The sequence below is a fragment of the Numida meleagris genome, chromosome Z (genome assembly GCF_002078875.1).
Source record: "Numida meleagris isolate 19003 breed g44 Domestic line chromosome Z, NumMel1.0, whole genome shotgun sequence".
NCBI lineage: Eukaryota > Metazoa > Chordata > Aves > Galliformes > Numididae > Numida > Numida meleagris.
Genome location: NC_034438.1, coordinates 56202239 through 56224279, shown reverse-complemented (window position 1 = coordinate 56224279; position 22041 = coordinate 56202239). Strand labels below are relative to the sequence as shown.

Below are 22041 nucleotides of genomic sequence, written 5' to 3'. Positions count from 1 at the left end.
GTGAAACCAGACATTGTTACAGCATAATTGTTTGTCTTGAGATTTTGAGCAAGTGCAAATAATGTTTGCTTCAAAACAAGTGTAAGACAAAAGATATTATCTCAAGAACAATAAAACCCTTAGGGAAAAAAATAACCGCATTACCCAGTCCCTAGTTCTGGGTATGAGGGGAGCATTCCATTGGCCTATATTATTGGTCTACCTAAACATCCCACAGTTTTGAGCTGAACAGTCTGCCTTTTCCAAAAGCTCCAAAAGCCTGCATTTTATGTTCAGATTAATATCTACAAATATATTTAAAATGATGAGCTGAGAATTTTCTCCCTGAATCTATTTAAGCAACCCTGCACCAAGAAGAAATCATATCTAAAAACAGAAAGAAATTCAGCAAAGAAAAATTGAACTGAGTACCTTCTAGTTTATATAATGCTATTTCTGGGCATTAATTTGACTATATTATAGAATAAAGATTCTCCTTCAGAGAAAAAAAAAGTGGGAAAAGACAACCACTTTTTTAATGCTTCAGGACCAGTAATTGTGTTATGGCTTAACCTGACAGCTGGCTCAGCACCACGCAGCCATTCTTTCACTCCCCTCTTTCCCAGAGGATTGGGAGAGAGAATTAAAAGAAAACCAAAAACAACAACAACAAAAAAAAAACCCAACAAAGTAGAACTTGTAGTTGAGATAAAACTATTTACTAAGATAGATAACATGATGAATATATATGTATTTATAAGTATAAATGAATGTATACAACAAGTGATGCACAAGCAATTGCTCTCTGTTCCCTGACCAATGCCCAGCTAGCCCCACAAGCAGTGGAAGAGAGCGAGACGAACTCTCACCCCCTTCAAAACACCTTCCACTTGATGTCGTATGGTATGGAATATCCCTTTGGCCAGTTTAAGTCAGCTGTCCTAAATCTGTTCCCTTCCAGCTCGTTGGGCCCTTTGCTGTGAATGGCCTTGGCTCTGTGCAGTGCTGCTTAGCAGCATCTATAAACATTGGTGTGTAATCAACATTGTTTTTCTCCTGAACCAAAACATAGCATCATACCAAACGCTCTGAAGAAAACAACACTGTCCCAGCTGAAACTGAGACATTACATGGAAATTAAACATCAGAGGTAGGGGAAATACAACCAATCTAGAATTCAGATACTACACCTGTTGCAAAAAAGGGCAGTTCTTCAATACTGCACACAGTAAAGAACTCAAGTAAGATTTCAGTTTCAAATATGAAGAAAGACTTCTGTGCCTGAAAGTTTTTTTACATTTTCCAACTGGAGTAACCAGCTGGTCTAATAAAAGATACTACCTTTACCCCAAAATTTTCCCCTGCCTTGTATTTCTGCAGCATCATGGTTAAAACAGCAGTGTTACTAAAGAAATATCATTCAAACCTCTCATTCCATTTGTGTTCAAGGGAGACTTCAATCTTCTCTCTCTAAAGGCGCGTCAGAGGTAAGTGCCATCTAACAACACATACGTGCACCTGCATTAAACCCATCTGTACTTCTGGGTAAAGAGAAAATTCTCCTGCCTAGAGTTCTGTTTTGATACTTTATTTTTCTCCCTCTGGCTTATGTGGCAACAGTAAAGAGACATCAAAATCCACCAGCAGGGATTTTCTGGGATTCTCCTGCTTCTCCTTAAGCAGCTCTGTCTGCGCTAAGAAGAGGCAGAGGAAAGTGCCTATGGATGACCAGTACTGCTCCTATCAGATCTGCCAATATTTCACACTGTAGTTAAAGACAAACGAAAAAGAACAACTGCCCCATATGGCTAACATTCTACTGATACTGCTGCAGTACTACAAAAATGACAGGAAAATTGCAGGAAAACCAGAATGGAGGCATATGTTAAGGGATGAAGACAGTAGTTTTTACATACCCAGCTAAGAATGAGCTGGGATGGCGGCAGAAGGAATGGCAGAGTTACACAGAGCAGAAGGCAGACAGCTGTCTCCTTGTCACAGCTGAGGTCACCAGCAGGCAGGGGAAGTGGCAGGAGCAGCAGGTGCTTCTGAAACTCCTCCTGGCATGCTGCTGCTGTCAGATGTTTGCCTGATCATGCTGCATGAGTCAATAACACCATGCTGCCAGTGCACAAGAGACAAGTGTTTTAATGAAATAAAGTGCACTAGTCAGAAGTAGTTTTCTTCAGAGACCAGGGGGACTTGACCTAAGACACAGAGGAGATATATGCAGATTCCCAGTGATTCCAAGAGCTTTGAATCAGCTCCATAAACTGTGGGAAAGAAACGCACAGAAGAAATGTCACCCAATGGCTGGCCTGGGAATTTACTCTCCTGGGCATTATGATTGTCACTGACCCTCAGTGAGGCAAGCAGGAGCAACATTTCAGTGCATCTGTTTTCAGTCAAACTGTTTTGAGTCAATTTACTTCTCCGGAGGGCAAACCTCTTCTGAAATAATACAGACAAAACATAGGAGAGGTGCACACAGGAGAAAAGGAATTTCAAGGAATCACGTCTCATATGAGAAACTGTTCATGTCACTGTTTAAAACACATTTATATATTGTAAAGCTAATTGTGGAAGTAGACAATTATTGGTCTCAGTGTGTACTTGCAGACCATTCATGCACAAATATGACAGAGAATCGCCTGCTTTTATTCCCTATCTGTGCAAATCAGATCACCCCTGAACTTCTATGAGCAGAGAGGTGCTAAAATGATCTGCTCTATCTAAACTGCAGACCTGCTGGGGAAATGAGAGTCTAAATAACAGGGACACAAAGTGTGCTACCGGCAGTGCCATTTCTTGTGCTGCAATATCAAAAGCAAATTCGTTTCTGTTTTTGTCAAGTGTATCTATGCACAGATTGCAGTGTACAGTTCATTAGGATAACTTTTTTTTTGCATAATTTACTCAAAATTTTCACATAGTAGAATGGGGCAATAATAATTAAATATGTAAAATTATGATAATCATAATAATTATCATTATCAGGAACAGTAAAGAAGCCAGAACCAGTGTAACATGGGTCAACGCTATTTGAAATAATGGGTCAAGGTTTTGTTAGAGAAGAACCCCTTCCTATATCAGTAAAATTCTTGAGATTCTTTTAAAATGTGTATTGCATTGTCAAAATATAGTAGGTACTTTTATTTTGTTCATATAAATTCAGAAGTGCATCCTGTTGTGTATTGTCTGATTGATAGCACCAATGTACTAGCACACATTTACAAAGATTTTCTGGTCTCTTTGATAACTCAAATACTGAATGAAGAATTAGAATCTTCAGTCAGTGTCTTTCATTCTAAATCAATAATCACTGTTTCCCTGCATAAACATCAGTATAGGAAAGTGGCCTCTGTCAGCAAAAAAGGTGAGTTACTCCGCTGTTGAAATTTTCTGTATAGCATTCTTTTAAAATACATTATTTTTTTCACTACATGAGTGGACAGAACACTCTATCGCCCTTTATGTTGATAAGGGCAATATACAATATTTCCAATAAAATTGTTTACATAATATTAAGAGCAAACATTTGTATGTTTGTGCTGTAAAAAAATAGGGTATTTGGAAGATAAATATCTCAGTTATGCCTTTTTAGTGTTATTTTACATTGATAACATTTTTTCTTCAAAAATATAATTTTAACAGTGCTGAATCATAGTTCAGCCTAATCAATTTGTATTTTCACTTTGCTAGCTACTATTTCCTAGTTTTTATATTCATCCTCCCTTACTGACATCATACTGAGGTGCTGCTGAAACAGTTATACCATAAACAGAAGATAACTTTGGTCACAAAAATCTGAAAATGAGCTTCTAAATGCCAAAAGTTTGCTTTCTAATATATTTCCAACAATGCAAATAGAAATTAGATTATTTTAAAACACTTTGTGAAGTATATTCAGGGACTCTTCCACTGTCACACACTCTCTGGGTTCTGCTCTCGGTTACATCAACGTAATCATGCAGAATTCAATGTCATTACACCATTGTAAAGCTGAAATGTTGTGATGACTTGGTACAAATCTCCTAAATCTCTTTATTTGTAAGTGTTAGAGACCTTTTCTTCCTTTTCCTTTTTTTTTTTTTCTTTTTAAACTTCTCTTTAACTTTTTTCTTCTTTCTTTTTTATCTTTTTTTTTTTTTAAAGCTTGTTTTGCCCCAGGCTTAAGTTCAGTTTGGACGGTCTGAGCTGAGAAAAAAAAAGGCTAAACAAACACTGTTTGTCTCCTTTTGAAAGTTATTCAGGCACCAGGGGCTAGGTCTTGATTAATGCTCTCTTTTGAAGCCATTGTTATCTAAGCTCTTATACAATTTGTTTTGGAATTTTCCTTGTTTTCAAAGGTAGTGCTGAAAACTCAATGAATTTAACACAAAGAACTACTGTAACAAAGTATGACTGTGTCCATACCAAGAAAATGAATAAAAATGAACTATTTCATATGCTGCCAGTGAACTTCAGTGTTATGGGAATATATGAACAGTAAAAGCTTGGTTCAGCTTACTAAATACAGACATCCAGTGACATCCAAGACACCCCAGGATTTCGCACGCTGCATTCACATGCAAATCCAAAAAAGCATCAGAGTTCCCTACTTTCTTTGGGCGTCATATCCAACAGCTCTATGCAAACTGTCCAGTGTCTGAAATGACATGAGAGGGCTTTCCTGAGACAATTGCGTCAAGCCTTAAGGGTCTGTGTATTCTATTACCTAGTTCACTGCCACACAAATTAGATTTAATGTTTGCTAATAAGGGACACATTTAAAATCAAATGTTTTAAGCATCTTCTGGAATTTCTGTTCGGTCTTATGCATAGTCTGAAAAGCATGAACATAAGAACAGTGAAGCACCAGCACCTTCATGCCACATGCTTTGTTCTGCTGGCTGGCAAATTATAGCACATTCCCATGGAGACAAAATCAACCATGCTGCGAACCCCGTAAAAGCCAGAAGTCCAAATCATCTACTGCATAATTAGATACAGTCTCGATGACACTTACAATGCTCCTGTTTCATATCATGTTCATTGATCGATAGTGAATTCATTTGGGTTTTAATACAATTACTGAATGTAAGTATTGCAGGCTCCATCAACATTTTCAAGACAAAGTTACACTGTTTCAACGAACTTCCTAAACATATGCAGCATGGAAAGTGAAAGATTCTGAACACTTTACTTTACATGACAAAATATATCTAGTGCTTACTTTACACTTGCTATGGTATTTGTTATGAATATTAGGAGTACGTTTTACCCTACTGCTTCAGAATGAGAATTTCCAAGTGAGCTGTTTCCATCTCGTGTATGAGAAAGCTTCTTTTGAGATAGTGTTTGCAGTATAAAGGCAAAATACAGCGTGACACCAATATAAAGTCTTCAACCATTTAATTTGGATGGGAGATCCATTACGTTTAGCAAACTTTGTCAATTTGTCCAAGTCATTATTACAAACACATTTTCTTTTCAACTTATTTTCTGGTTAGTTTCTATGTTCATAGCCAGCTCACTTCCACCCAGCTGCTGACTCCCTCCATGCTATCCCTCTTACCTTACAGGGGCTGGCACGCTTTTTGCTCACCACATCAGCAAGCCTATCCAGCACTCCACCTCCAAGCAAAGTTAATCAATTAATTCCATTCTTTTCTCTTGGTTACAAAGTTGACCAATTCTCAGATCTCCAGTTCCACTTCAGTAACTTTTTGACATTGTGTCCTGATGTACAGTGCTGGTTTGTACTGCTGACTACCAGTGGGATTCAACATGACTTTAGAGGGGTCACTTAAGGACAGACAATAATTGAAATGTCTGCTCCTTTCTGTAGCTGGTTAATTTTTTTTTTAAAGATAAATAAATTTAGATTTCTGTGTGCAAATGTTACAATGATTATACTGACCCCTAGGGGTGTGCTTTTTGTCATAAAGTCATTATATTTCTTAGCTACAGAATAGTGATCATCCTGCTTGAGTTTTGCCAAGTAGAACTATATTTCCATTTTCCTTGGACATTGCCGTTACATTAAAAAATAAGACATAAGTGACTTCAAAAATGTTGAGACATATTCTGAAAGGAACACAATGACCATGCTCGTAAGACATCATAACATCATATCACAGAATCACAGAGTGGATTAGGGTTGGGACGGACGTTTAAGATCATCTAGTTCCAACTCCCCTGCTACAGGAAGGAACACCTCCCTCTAGACCAGGTTGCTCAAAGCTCCTTCCAGCCTGGCCTTAAGTGCTTCCAGGGAGGGAGCATCCACAGCCTTGCTGGGCAACCTGTTCCAGTGTCTCACCACCCTAACAGTAAAGAATTTCTTCCTAATATCCAGTCTGAACTTACCTTCTTCCAGTTTAAAACCATTTCCTCTTGCCCTTCTAAAAAGTCCCTCCCCATCTTTCCTGTAGGCCCCCTTCAGGTACTGGAAAGCCACTATAACATCTCTCCAAAGCCTTCTCTTGTCTAGGCTGAAGAGCCCCAGCTCTCCCAGCCTGTCCCAGGAGGGGAGGTGCTCCAGTCCTTTGATCATCGTCATGGCCCTCCTCTGGACCTGCTCCAACATCTGCATGTCTTTCTTGTTTAGGGGGCCCCAGAGCTGGAAGCAGTACTCCAGGTGGGGTCTCATGAGAGCAGACTAGAGGGGCAGAATCACCTCCCTCGACCTGCTAGTCATGCTTCTCTTGATGCAACTCAGGATATGGTTGGCCTTCTGGGCTGCAAGTGCACATTGCTGGCTCATGTTGAATATTTCATCAACTGACACTCTCAAACCCTTCTCCTCAAGGCAGCTCTCAAGCCATTCTCCACACAACCTCTATCTGTGCTTGGGATTGCCCCAGCCTAGATGCATCAGGTAAGACAAGATACAGCAGTACCTTCAGCAAGAAAAACTCTGGACAAAATCAGTAGTACCTTCATTAATTCTAATTCTCACTGTGTCTAAATCTTCCTCTTATGATGCACATACCTAGGCAGCTTTGACAAATCTTACCACCAGTCCTCTGGCTGCAATAACAACAGGATAGAATCTAACAAGGCCAAAAACATTACTGTCTAAATTTGGGAAAGCACACTGGCCTCGTGCCCAAAATAAAATGCTCCTAGTTTTTGCTTTCACTTGTGCATCTGGAGTCACCAGGTAATCAGGAAATCCGTTGGTGGAAAATGGGAAATCATATATTCTTCATCTCATTTAATGGGGAGTTCCACTGTGGAAAAACATATTAGCTAGATTTAGTAATACTAGATATAGTATATCCAAATAATAACATTTTTTTAAAAATGAAGGTTCAAACTAAGAAAATTTAAATAAAAAGCAAAAACAAAATGAGGGGATGACTCTTAGCTGTCAGGTAAACTGTAGTTTACTATGGTAGCATGATGAAATTCTTAGGTATCGAATAAATCCCATGTAAGACAGCCTCAGGCAATAATATCAGAGAACATTACCTGGAGAGGAATGCCGAATTCCAGTCAAGGACTGAACATGTCCCATTTTGCTCACCCAATTGAAATTCCTGGTCTTCCCTCTTCAGGTTCCTTTTATGTTGCTTCTTGCTTCCTTTCCGTTTCCTTCAATCCCATATAAACTTTGAATGCAGATTATTTTGCCTCTTAAATTTCATTTGAGGAGCCTCTGTTAGGAAGGTGCTCTGTAACAGCAAGGAGGAATGTTAGTAGGTCAAATACAAATGAGGATTCCTGGTCGGAAAAGGACTCCAGAAGCTGCTCTGTGGAAGTCTTGTAAGGTATCAGCGTAACCTAGAAAACTAACACCCTTAACCTTCTATTTGCAGTTTTTTACAGAGGTTCAAGGAGATTCATTTGCAAAATGTTCACTTTCTGGATGGTCTGGTAGAAAATTGACTATAACTTCTTTACATACATAACATTGTAAAAAAAAACAAGCAACAAGTACACAGCTATACTCAATCTCCATTTGACAAAAGACCTGTCAGACCTGCTTTTAGGTAAGGTAAAATAAACCCATGTGCTCATCAAAAGGCTGAAGAAGAAAGTAGCACAACTTAAAATTCATTTGCAGTTCTTTTTTTCACTCTGTAAACATAGGAAGAATTCAATTCATAGTTCAACATTATGTTGGCAAGGGGTTCCTTAAAACGAATTCTCTGTGTTGCTGTATCCCAAATAAGAATTAGTGATCAACAGGCACAAAGTAATGAGCAGCTTGAAAGCTATTCTCCCAGACTGCCTAGGAAACTAAAGGAAGACACCATGCACTTTCACAGCTCCTATGGTTTTACATACAACTGAAAGCTGGTTGCTGATGGAGAAGGGAACAAAACACAGCAAAGAACAAAACCTTATAATCATAACACACAATAAAAGCATTTTAGATATGACTGGTATACAAAACACATTGTAGTATAATAAATACCAATATTGTTTTACTATCTAAATTGTATTTTTATATGGCACACTTTGCTACGTAAGCAATGTGCTTTAACGTAAATACTTATTAACTAACTCTTCCAGTTAATGACCGTTGACAAAGCCAGTCCTGAACAAAACTGGGCATATTTAGCTTAATAAATTACACATCTACAACACGTATGCTGGAAAAAATGTACCACATCTGAGTCAAAACAATTATTGAATTCTATCTTTCTTTCTTTCTGAAATACATAACTGTTATTATGGGCCTCCTTTCAGTACTCAATCTTCAGTCAACTGTGCTTTATTGCAATGAAGTATGTGCTCAAATTCTGCAGAATTATTCTCTTTCCATGTTTTTGTTTGTTTGGGTAGGGGTAGGAGGTGGGCATGAACTGGTAAATGAATGAATAGTAAATAGTAGAACTGGATGGAAAGGTGGACACGATCCAGCAGTGTGCACTTGCAGCCCAGGAGGCCAACAGCATCCTGGGCTGCATCAACTGAGGGGTGGCAGCAGGGAGAGGGAGGATTGTCCCCCTCTGCTCTGCCTTTGTCAGTCTCCATCTGCAGTATTTCAGCCAGGTCTGGGGACCCCAGCACAAGAAAGCCATGGAGCTGTTGAAGCGGGTCCAGAAGAGGCCACAACAATGCTCAGAAGGCTGGAGCACCTCTGCTGTGAACAAAGGCTGAGGGAGCTGGGCTTGTTCCACTTTGAGAAGAGAAGGCTCTGGGGAGACCTCATTGCAGCCTTCCAGTACTTTCAGGGAGTGTATAAACACAAGGGAGATCTGCTTTCACTGAGTAAAACTGAAGTTTTTGTCAATGTAGCTATGTTAACATCACCACCGACACCGATGAAAATACCAGTTTCATTCAGCATATGTGAAATATATAGAAGGGAATGCATTAAAGAACATTTAGAATTAAGATGCACTTGAAATAATATTTGTGGGACAAACATGCCTTGATAGCTTTTATTGCAGCTTTTTACAATTACTTCTGTAAATATGTGGTTTCTTTTTTTTTTTTACTTTGATTACTTGTTATAAAATGCCTGTGCTGTAATCACAAAATAGATAATGCTATAATCACAAAAGAAAAATTGAAAACCCAGCAGACCTGGAATTTGAAATAAAATGATGCAGGAAATGTAGTGTTTGCATAGTTACATCTAATTAATCTCAGTTCAACCTCAGTGAGATCTCTCAAGTTAAGAACGATTGTCTTCTTATTTTATTGTAAGATCCCCAAAATCTGAGAGTTAAATAAGTGTTATATACAATGGAGGAAAGCCAACCATGATAGAATTAAAGCAAGTGTCAAAAGTTACTAGAGTTAAAATGAATGTGAAAATTTTACCATTGATAGTGAACAGTACTAAGCAATTTTAGTTTATTTATTTTCTTACAGTTGACCAGTAGATTTGCTGAATTTCCTTACTAGAATTCCTTCTCACTCTCTCAGGTGAAAATCTTCCCTTAGTTTTCTAAGCTCTTAAATTACTGTTATGCATCTCACAAGGAGCAATCGCATTTCATAGCATAGGACATTCTTCTTGATGTCATAACCTCCAGCTATCATTTATTTTTAAAATTACTTTGTCAGTTGAGCTTTATAAATCTCCTGCACTGAGAGGCAGACTCACAGGGATGGCTTTTCAGCTCACTACTTACTGCTCAACTGCTAGTTTAGTCATCTCCAGAAATAAGTGAGGGCCTCCTTGCAATATGCAGCATCTCCTGAGCCTAATACACTATTCAACTTCGAGAGGAGTGTCATAGAGCAATTGGATCATGAATTAGCACTACACTATACTGTAGTTAAAGCGAGCTATATTGTGTTGGTCCGTTCCTGAAATAGCCAATGCTGTGCTACAGCCTGGTACCTTAGCTCTTTTCAAAGCTGTGTGACCTAATTATCCCTGCTCCTTTCCTCTTCTCATTTGAAGATAAGTCACAGATTTGAATGTGAAACGTCTTAAGACTGAAAAGAAGACATATAAGTGTGTATGCACTTTGTTTGAAAAAAAAAACACACCTTAGGATAACATATTTAATATCAAAAATATTAACTCTGTAGGTATTCTGCCAATGGATTACCTATGCCTGAAGAAAAGCCACATATCTGTACTCATTTAATAAAAGAAGAGATTCAGAATATATTCATAGTATTTTTAATATAAATAGTAATAAATCATTGTTGACTGAAGTTTGGAAACAATGCTATAAAGAAGCAGCATATAAACTACATATATGTAGTAGCATCAATAAGTGTGCATAGGCATTCTGTTCTATAGTTGCAACCAGATGTGCTAATCATAAATAAGCTTCTTCAGTTATTTTCCAAGCTACTTTAATTTGAGGAACACAAAATGTCTATAACAAGCAACATATATTAGTCTACTTTTAAAAGCGGCGGAATGTCTTAATTTATATATCTAAAATAATCATATCCCTGTAAACAATGCCTCTCAATCTGACAGGTTTATCACAATAAACTATAAATCCACCTTTCATGCACTATTGTTGTATAAAACATCAAAGCACTCTGAACAGAAGTAACAGATAAGAGTTGTAAACTCCTTTTATTCAGCAATATCTTATGCAATTCACCTTTATAACTTCCTGCCCGTTGCATTTAACCTTTGATTTCATCACCGGAATATTTTCGGTTATAGTAGCCAAAACAAACAGCCTAAGTACAGCAGAAGCTTTTCCCATATCAGCTTAATTTTTATACACTGAAATACACACACTTTTTTTGTTTTTTTCTTTTAAGATTTTGTTTGACAGTTCCCCTTGCCTATTAAAATATGTCATATCTTATTCAGTATGTTAGAGAAAAAAATTATGCCTTAGCAAGAACAGTATTAATTCTCCTACCTACTTTGTAGACCAAGCCCTCAAAAACAGTATTGCGTACTTAAATATAAAAAGCTGATTTCTGACAAATTGTTTTTGTGAAGTATTCAGAATGAGTCAGCACTGTTTCAATCACAAAATCAAGAAAATGGGGCCAAAACCCAACCCTTGGATTCAATGACTAACTGATATGGAGGTTTTCCCCTCATTTGGTAAAAAGGGAGTACTATGAATATTAAGGTTGGATTGGTCCATTTTCAAAAACAAGGGAAGAAAATATGCAAATCACTCTTTTGAAGTTTTAAAGTCCAGTTCACAAAGTTTACACTTTTCATCTGTTTAAACTTTCACCCAAATGAAGAGCCCAAGTGTAATTTACTGGACACCGAATGCATCAAATGGTTATTGATGTTTCTGTGGTAAATTAACATCAAATCCGATCAGAGTTAATAAGAGCTTCCTTGTAGAGGGCATGCACATGAGAGAGAACTGAGAGCTCTTTCTTTTGCCAAACTGCAGAATTACTATAAGGTCATCTTTGTCATTCTACCAGGCAAGAAATGTTCTTGGCTTCTTTTGTCATTACTGCATTCAAAGAGGTTTTCTATGAAGAGAAAATTCTACAGAATGCTTGCAATTATTTTAGTACAACTTGTTCCTGTAATATTCAAGAAAATTTCTAACTCTGCTTCACTTACCATTTTCACCTGCCTCATTGTAACTTCTGTGATAACACTATTGTTTACTGATGCATAAGAAAATTGATGGTGGGATATAGTGGTTTCCAGAGCAATGGCAATTGTATATTGGCTTTGCAAGAGTCAGACTGAAAAAAAAAATAAAAAAAAAGAAAACTAATACAGGTCAAAAGCATCACATTAAAAACAATTGTCTTCACTGAGAATTATAATAAATGCTAGAAATGTCATCAGTATAAACACTTTGAGTGCAACATAGATCACAGAATGGCATGGGCTGCAAGGGACCTTAAATCCTCCAAACTCCAACTCTATGCCATGGGCTGGGCTGCCCCCCACCAGCTGAGGCTGCCCAGGGCCCCATCCAGCCTGGCCTTGAGCACCTTCAGGGATGGGGCACCCACAGCTTCTCAGGGCAGCTGTGCCAGGGTCTCAGCACCCTCTTAGTAAAGAATTTCCTCGTAACATCTAACCTAAATCTACCTTCTTTTAGTTTAAAACCATTCCCCCCTTGTCCAATCTCTATCTGCTCATGTAAAAAGTTGGTCTCTCTCCTCCTCGTAAGCTCCTTTAAAGTTCTGGAAGGCTGCAGTGAGGTCTCCCCAGAGCCTTCTCTTCTCGAGGTGGAACAAGCCCAGTTCCCTCAGCCTTTGTTCACAGCAGAGGTGCTCCAGCCTTCTGAGCATTGTTGTGGCCTCTTCTGGACCCATTCCAACAGCTCCACATCTTTCCTGTACTGGGGGCCCGAGGCCAGGACACAATACTGCAGATGAGGCCTGGCAAGGGCAGAGCAGAGGGGGACAATCCCCTCCCTCTCCTTGCTGCCGCCCCTCTGTTTATTTAGACCAGGATGCTGTTGGCCTTCTGGGCTGCAAGCACGCACTGCTGGATCGTGTCCAGCTTTTTGTCCACCAGCACCCCCAAGTCCTTCTTGGCTGGGCTGCTCTCAAGGAGTTCTTCTCCCAGAACATATAGGAACTCTGTAGGAAATTTTTTTTTATATTGTCATTGTAAATTTTTATTTAGAGTCACTGAATGATTATAATCCAGTTTAAGGTACAGATAACCTCTCCAGTTACTGACAAATTCAACCTGTTCAGAAAAGCTCTCTGAACACTTTAATAGCTGCTGGATATTTGTTAGTGGTTTTGTTTGCTTGTTTTGTTTTTGTTTTTGCCTGATTTTTCTAAATTATTTCTTTATTGGATTTAAAATTCTTTTATCATAAAAGGTTTCATAAATTGATATGCCTATTTTCACTTTCTGCTTTAACACTGCAAACTGGAAAGCTAAATACAAATCCATTTAACATGAGAAATTATTAAGATAAACTTGAAATTAAATGATCCGCAGTAAATGTGAAATGAAATTGCTAAGAAAAAAAATGGCATTATTTTAGCTGAAAAGTAATATCGTTAAACTTTTCACTTAAAGACAAAATGTAAAAACTATACAATGTACTGTGTTTTCCTAAAATCATGGATGTATTCTCTTTGTCTTATCCTTGCAAATTATCCACTGTTTGGTCAGATACTAATAGAAGCAAGGTATGCCAAAGTAAGTTATAATGAAGAGCAGCACTATATATTTACATATATAATCTGATTCAAGGGCATTTTTGAATATATTGTATTTTCATTATATTTTATTAGCCAAGCATTTAGCTCAAGAGGAAACATAAATGCAGGACCAAATTACAGAGATGTCCTATGGAAATTCCTATCGGCTTCCTTCAAAATTCAATGTCCCATTTAGGATTTTTTTTATCAGAGGGTTCTGTAAATATATCTAGCAAAAGCAAAAGACTCTTTGATAAGCAAGCGAAAGAAAGGTATCATGTCTGTTTAACTGATCTTGAGGAGTGTTAAAAGATAGCATAATGCCTGGCAACTCTTGAGTCCTTTATTTTCCTTTTCACCATTATTTTGTGTTTGTGGCACCTGCTGACTCAGTCAGCCTCCAGAATCACTGCTGGCACAACATTGTACTAAACAATAAAGAAAACAAATACACTGGCACACTGGCTTGGCTGCTGGCTGGCTAACACATTAAATACACAAAGCAGCAATTTCATCTGCACCCTGCAAAAGCTCATTTTGCTAAAACAATTCCTCTCTCTCACAGGCACATACTTTTTAGTTCAAACATCAGCCATACAAATTGAAACATACATGTGTCACTGCTGAAATTTTTATGATGTACATAAATTCTGAAAGACTCCTTCCCATCTCCCTTTTTGAAAGAATCTGTTGATTTTCTCTTCCACAACAGTGGTATTAAGTCATGGCTTTAATTTCCTGTATACGAAATCAGAAGTTTGTTGGAGGAATGGCCATTCAGTACAGTAGAATCACAGCAGAAGACTTATCTGTTTAGAAATCTCTTTGTGTACAGATCTACTGAAATTTGAAGCATGACAGCAGCTGCCTGGCTTCACTACAGTACGAATAATAAAAGGAATTGAAGACTGGAGGCTTCAGAACAACCAAAATTTGCCTATTACCTTAGGATAAGAAACTGAATAGCACTATTACAGTGCAAGCAGTTGTAAATCCTAGAATAAATTCAAAGCAATGTTTGTTTGTTTTTTTCATTAAAACAAGGTAAATTCCAACTGTAGCCAAAACAGCTGAAATACAGACTCCTTTAGTAAGACTAGTCCTAGTACTGAGAACTGAACTTAAACCCTAAGTGTTTCCTACTCCACTATTGCCTTTCATTCATAGTTTAAATGGAATCAATGAACAAATTTTCTGGGAGACAAGGCACAGTTATTACGTGGAGCAGGAATTAGCTGAAAGCACATTTGAGTGGAAAGACCTAGTTCAGGCAAGTTGTGTTCAGTAGTCTGGAAATGGGTTTCAGTCATCACACCCACAAGAGAACCTCAATACTTAGCTTTGGGACAGGCCCTCTGTACAAGAATCCTCACTGAGTTTTGATTTTCCGTTTCAGCCCATTGTAATATTCCCAGTATTCCAGCTCAGGAAAGCATAGAATTTCTGATCACAATCATCTAGTTCCAATCCCCTGCTACAGGAAGGGACACCTCCCTCTAGACCAGGTTGCTCAAAGCTCCTTCTGAGCTGAAAGGAACACAATGACCATGCTCGTAAGACATCATAACATCATATCACAGAATCACAGAGTGGATTAGGGTTGGGACGGACGTTTAAGATCATCTAGTTCCAACTCCCCTGCTACAGGAAGGAACACCTCCCTCTAGACCAGGTTGCTCAAAGCTCCTTCCAGCCTGGCCTTAAGTGCTTCCAGGGAGGGAGCATCCACAGCCTTGCTGGGCAACCTGTTCCAGTGTCTCACCACCCTAACAGTAAAGAATTTCTTCCTAATATCCAGTCTGAACTTACCTTCTTCCAGTTTAAAACCATTTCCTCTTGCCCTTCTAAAAAGTCCCTCCCCATCTTTCCTGTAGGCCCCCTTCAGGTACTGGAAAGCCACTATAACATCTCTCCAAAGCCTTCTCTTGTCTAGGCTGAAGAGCCCCAGCTCTCCCAGCCTGTCCCAGGAGGGGAGGTGCTCCAGTCCTTTGATCATCTTCATGGCTCTCCTCTGGACCTGCTCCAACATCTCCATGTCTTTCTTGTTTAGGGGGCCCCAGAGCTGGAAGCAGTACTCCAGGTGGGGTCTCATGAGAGCAGACTAGAGGGGCCTCCCTCGACCTGCTAGTCGTGCTTCTCTTGATACAACCCACAGTACAGTTGTGTAGGTTATTGGTAGTGGCACTTGATTTATGAAGGCTGCTCAGAAAGTAATGTCTCCTTTTTTATTATGTTGGCCCACAGTGTCAGAGGCAGATGGCGGTGAAATGGTAGTACAGGATGAATGTTCCTAATATTCCAGTATTCTGCCACCTTTTGTTGCTGTGTGACAGATGGCAGCAAAGGGGCAGCCTGATCAAATGGCATCTGACATGGAAGTGCATATGAAGCAAAGGGAGGGTTTTTTTTCCTACATGAGGAAAAATGGCACCCACTGACATTCACTAACGCTTGCTGAACGTTTACGGAGACCAAACAATGGATGTGAGCACAGTGAGGTGGTGGGTGGTACATTTCAGCAGTGTTGATAATGACATGAATGACAAGCTGTGTTCTGGATGGCCATGCAGATTGTTATGAGTGTGGCATACAGGCTTTTCTTCATCACTGGTGAAAATGCACAGCCAATGGAGACTGTATGAAAAGTCATGTTTTGTAGCTGAGAATTTTCTCTATCAAAAAGTGTTGTTGTGCTCTTTTTGTCTTTTGTAGTTTCCATGAAAATAAATACGAGGTATTGCTTTTGTAGTGACCTATGTAGTTGCACATCTAAGGATTTCTCCCTTACTGGAGTGCAATACTCATTCCTTCCACTTATATGTCAGCTGTCAATGGATGATCATTCCATGGTGATCCATGTCTGCCGGGACCCGGAACCTCTAGGTGAGGATGTAGGGGACGGATTCAGTCCCACTGTAACAGTGGACGAAGTCTGAGACTTCCTCATGCAATTCAATATATATAAGTCCATGGGGCCAGACTATATCCATCCCAGAGTTCTGAGAGAGATGACTGATATATGACTCAGTGGTTGCTGAGCCAGTCTCCATCATATTTGAAAAATCATGGCTGTCTGGTGAAGTCCCCAGTGACTGGAAAAAGGGAAACATTATTCCAATTTTTAAGAAAGGTAGAAAGGAAGACCCAGGGGACTATAGGCTGATGAGCCTCACCTCTGTGCCTGGGAAGATCATGGAGCAGATCCTCCCAGAAGCTATGTTAAGGCACAAGCTTGTTTAGCTTGGAGAAGAGAATGCTCCGGGGAGACCTCATAGTGGCCTTCCAATACTTGAAGGGAGCATATAAACAGGAAGGGGAATGACTGTTTACATGGGTGGATAGTGATAGGACAAGGGGGAATGGTTTAAAACTAAGACAAGGGAGGTTTAGGTTGGATATTAGGAGGGAGTTTTTCACACAGGGGGTGGTGACACACTGGAACAGGTTGCTCAGGGAGGTTGTGGATGCCCCATCCCTGGAGGCATTCAAGGCCAGGCTGGATGTGGCTCTGGGCAACCTGGTCTAGTGGCTGGTGACCCTGCCCACAGCAGGGGGTTGAAACTAGATGATCATTATGGTCCTTTTCAACCCACGCCATTCTATTAAATCAGTGAACCTCAAGGAGCCTTCTCTGAGAGACATCCCAGAGATCAAGGACCTTAACACATTACTGTGTCTTCATCAACTAACTACATTGTAAGAACTCCAGATTCAGGCTGGGGGAGGGTTGATTCAGTTCCATGCCTGAAGGATACTGTTAACTGTGGATAGATGGAAGATCAGAAACCACTGCGCTCTACAAATAACAGAGGAATGATGCTTTCACATCTCTTCCCTGATCCATAGACCAGACATACAGATAACAGCGGAATGATGCCAAGGAAATCTGCTCCACAATATGCCCTAAAAGGTAGTGAATGAGAATCAAGGGCTTTATAGTCTTACCATTCAATCTACCTCTTCTTTCCTTTGGCATCTATGATTTACACAGAGTTGGAGGCAATAGGTACCAAAGAATACTCTTCCTTCACATTAGCATAATCTTCTGGGAGTTATTTTAAAGCACAGAACATGAAAGGCAGTCACTCCAAGTATTAGTTGCGGCATCATGAACAAATTCAAAAGCCTCTTATACTGATGAGGGTGTTAGTGTTTCCTTCTGAAAAATATATAGCCTTTCATCAGCAGCCCTGTAATTGCTTGGATAACATTCTTTTTACTACTTCAAGGACATGAATCTAGCACAAGTTATTAACACTCTCCTAGAGGGAATGCCATTTCAAAAACTAGAACTTATGAGACAGACAGGTAAGTCTGCATCAGGTACCTACAAAAAGTTTGGCACTCTGGGTCTGAATCCGTTTTGCTAAGAGAATAAAGAATGATTGAACTGCTTTATTGAACAAATGTTACCAAATAACTTAGTAAGTGATAGGATTCAAAATGAAAAAAACAGAACCAGCAAACATATGGTTTAATCTCCAGAAACTGTTACAGTTCACACCTTTTAAATATAATTTTTGTAGCAGTAAGAAAGTAAGGAGGTGACTATAAATTCATCTCCTCTGTTTAAACTGTGAGCAACCTGAGAGTTACTGTTGTTTTTCTTTCTTTCTTTTTCTTAAATTCAAACTGCCCCACACTTACATGTCATTTCTAGGACACCGCATTTGGTAAACAGAAGGTAAAGGTCATGCAGATCCCCTGTAAGTGTAAAGTGACACAATTAAATAACATAAACATTAAAAATATCTAGTGCCTTTTCAAATGAAGAGAGAAATTAACCTGAAAAGGACAGACCACTGACAAAAGTTGTTGTACTACTGTGTACATTCCTGTCAAATGAAAGATTTGATCTACCTCTGCTTGTCTGTGTCCAGCATGGAAAATAACAAGACAGGCAGTGTTGACAATACTTTGCAGACAAACAAGTTCTTCTAGCCTCACCTAATTCTTTTACAGTGATTAAACTTTTAGGAGCAGAAGGGTAATATATCTACTGTCTTGGTAACCTGAAAGTTTCCCATCTACGTAACACCTTAAAACATGTTTGGTCTCAAAGAATTTAAATCAAGTCCCTCATCAGAATGATGAACACAAACTAAGCTATTGTGTGGAAGTCATGTCTTATGTTGTCTACCTGTGACACCCAGACTTACTGATTAATATGGCTAGTTAAAAGCTATAATGTCATTTGACTTTGTTTTGATGTGATGAGTTTTATTATATAGTGTGCTATAGACTAGAGAAAGGATTGCAGTGTTCTGTTTTGGCAAAGAACTGTCTTGTACTGGTTCTGAGTTAGTATAAAAACATTAATCTTATTTCACAGAGCCCTTAAGCATGTGAGTGTAGAACAACTTCCCTGAACCTTCCATAAAGGCGTTACTGTCTCTACATTTAAGCCAATTTTTAACCACATTGTGTTGCAATGAGTTGAAGGGTACAGAAACTACCATTGCACCCATTTTCTTCATTTAACAGTTCTATTGTGGATTCTTATAATACTGACTATCCTGAAAGTTTGAAAGCAATATTTTTGCATATTGTGAGCACTGCTACAGATGAGGACATAAAATAATTTGTAATATCAGTAGTGTTTAAGTCTAATATAACAAGACAACAAAGGCTTTGATCTAATATATTTCTGCTTTCTTTGAGACTATGAACTCGTTTCTAGCAGAGAAATAGCAGCAAACAGAAACAGATTCAAAAGCAAGGATGCTGCTATTTTACTGGATACCTTGGCGGAATGGATGGGGGTTAGAGACTTTCCTTTTTTCTTTCAGATGGCAGAGATCAAAAGTAATTACTGCAGTCCAAGCCTGTAAATCGCTTTCACATGTGTAGTACTTTAAGAATGTAAATAGTTTAATTTGATGGAACCTGCATTCTTCAGATGACCTAAATGCATAAGCACTTTGCTAGAACAAAGAAGATGTTGATTATTTGTCATGCTGACAAGAATGGGAAAGTTATAGTTACCTCAACCAGCAAAAATGCTAACTTTGTACTTTAGTCAACGATGGAATAGTCATGGTGGCGTTTTGCCTAAACAACACATCAAAAGATATTTGTAAGTTGAATAGATGCATTTTTACTTGCAATAGGTTTTACTCCACATAGTTCTCAGTATCACAACACTGTTAAGAGTCCCCAGTTAAGTTCCTACACACTTTTATCTGTGACACAAATTGATATTCAAAGTCTACTTAATCCTTGTATGTTGGGGTCAGAAAACAAAAACTTTTAATGAATTAATCCTGAGAGTTGTCGTTCTCTATGTTGAAAAAGGAATACAGAAAAAGTGCATACATAATATTTGTACAGTAGTACTTAAAAATTAATTTGACCTACATGTTTCATCAAGTAAAACTGAGGGGACAAAAGGGCATGCCAGTGGCCATGATTCAATAATTGGACAACTTCTTAAAAACTAATTGCTAAAAACTGATTGCTACTCTGGGTGTCAGACTGTCTCCCATCAAAATCAGTATAAGACTCTCAATGATTTCAAAGAGAAATAATTAAGATCAATCAAATCCTTCAAGCTCTTTCCCAAAACTGTAGAGGTTTATTTACATATGCTGTTACACCATTTGTTCAGCGCAGGCTGGTCTATATTATTTTCTTGCTGTCAATTTCTCCCAAGGATTCCGCCAATGGCTACTAAATATTTGTCAAGAGAAACTCCCCAGTTACTTGCTTGATTTTTTTTTGTTTCGTTTCAGTTTTAAGAACACAGATGGAGTGGATTGTTTAAAGTTCAGAAACCGCAAAGGTAGAAGAACTTCACCATCCTATTCTATGGTCTCCACCCAGTCAAATGCTGTTTAGTTCTAACTTTTCATTGCAAAAAAGAGGGGCTTTCTCCTATCCTTTCTCCATCAGTGACGTTCCCACATTTACAAAAATCAATATATATCTTAGATACAGTCTCAGAGAAGTGGGCTTAATAGTACAGGCATCACTATATCTGCACAGTGATTAATTTCATTTCAAAATGTATGGCAGCTATCTCTGGCCAACTATTCTCTTCCAAAAACTCTCCTTCTTGTGCTGGTAGAACTGAACTGTTGCTTGATAAAGATTTCCTACATGTCACTTTGCTTGCTGTTTACTCAGCTGCGGTTGTGTTTAACCAAAGACAGACATTGCAATCTGAGGTCTAATAAGAGGATATGGGTAGCGTTTTTTTCATTCTGTTGATACAGCCAGAGATACTGTCCTTCTGACTCTCCAATCTCAACTAAAAATCTCATGTCAAGGTGAAGTGGCATTGCAAACTGGGCTAGCTGGTCTCACTGGCCATATAATAGCGCTATAACTCTGTAGATTAGTCAAATACACAGGGAATGTGCAAGATTTATCATTCAGGTTTTAAGAGATTTTCAGTGCCTTCTCATAGTTCCTCCCTTTTCAACACAGCAAAAAGTTTCTTTGACTGGTGTTTTCAAGAGAATCACGTTACTAAAGCAGAGTTTTCTACACTATGTTGTTGTCAGTATGTTGCAAACATCCTACTGACATAGGTGTGTTAAAGGGACCTATATAATCTGATCAATCAGACTTGGCTTCTGTGTAATGCACAGCTATACAGAATTTTCTGTGTAGCAGGTGTCCAATGAAACACTGAAGCCTACAAATATTCCTAGTCCAGTGGCTCAAGTACCTTCTAGTAGACAGGGATATATTTATTGTGGTGATTAAGTTACATTTGCAATACCCTCTATGTCAAATGATGAAGATTTAGGGGGTGGGGAAAGCTGTATGCTACCCAAACACTACAAACTCTAACAAAAGTTTTGCTTTAAATCAGATGTAAGCAGTGCTACAAATATGTGTAATATAAGTGTTTTACAATAGCATGCCATTTTCTTCAAGAAACATAGAAATGGCTTGGCAACTCCTTGACAACCAAACCAGACACTTTGGAATTTCCTTGATTTAGCATCATAGCTCTCTATGTTTAATAAGTCATGGGGTACAGTTCCACATCTGAAGACAAAAAAGATTTCTATAGCATTACAAGGTGTGTGTGAAACACAAAGAAAGTACACATCCAAAGCACGAAATTAGAAACGAATTTAGTACAAATTTATACCATACCTTTTTTTCTCAACTAAGCTTATTACAATCAGAAAGTTTGTTTTTATCCCCCAAAGAGGTACTTTTAATGACAGGAAGTGATCTATATTTTAGCTATCTTCTGTAAAAAGCTTGTAGAGATAACATTTCATCGTTTTTGGCACAGCATAGACAAGCCACTTCAACCACTGATAAGGATGTTGTGATAGATGGAATGCTGAAATTGCCAAGTGACATTAAAGTAAATGTGACAATGCTTTTTTTTTCAGAAAAGTTCTAGTTGATTTTAGCAACTCAAATTAATTATGTCAGCATAAGAAAATTCAGCAAAAGCATGCTTGTTATTTGCATAGGCTCCCCTTCCACTGTGAGAATGCATATTTTGGAGTCACTTTGAAAGTGTTTGCAAATAGAATCATAGAATCATAGAATGGCCTGGGTTGAAAAGGA

The 22041-nt window shown here is 38.6% G+C and overlaps 1 long non-coding RNA gene across 1 annotated transcript in view; it reads right to left on the bottom strand.

Annotated features, from left to right (window-relative positions):
- The window catches only part of LOC110390134, a 58646-nt gene that overhangs the window by 23635 nt on the left and 12970 nt on the right, over nt 1-22041 (bottom strand). Inside the window, exons 2-4 of the long non-coding RNA XR_002433584.1 lie at nt 18151-18207; nt 11945-12072; nt 7438-7640 (exon numbers count right to left, since the gene is read on the bottom strand). This is a non-coding gene — a long non-coding RNA (uncharacterized LOC110390134). The remainder of the gene's footprint in view (nt 1-7437; nt 7641-11944; nt 12073-18150; nt 18208-22041) is intronic.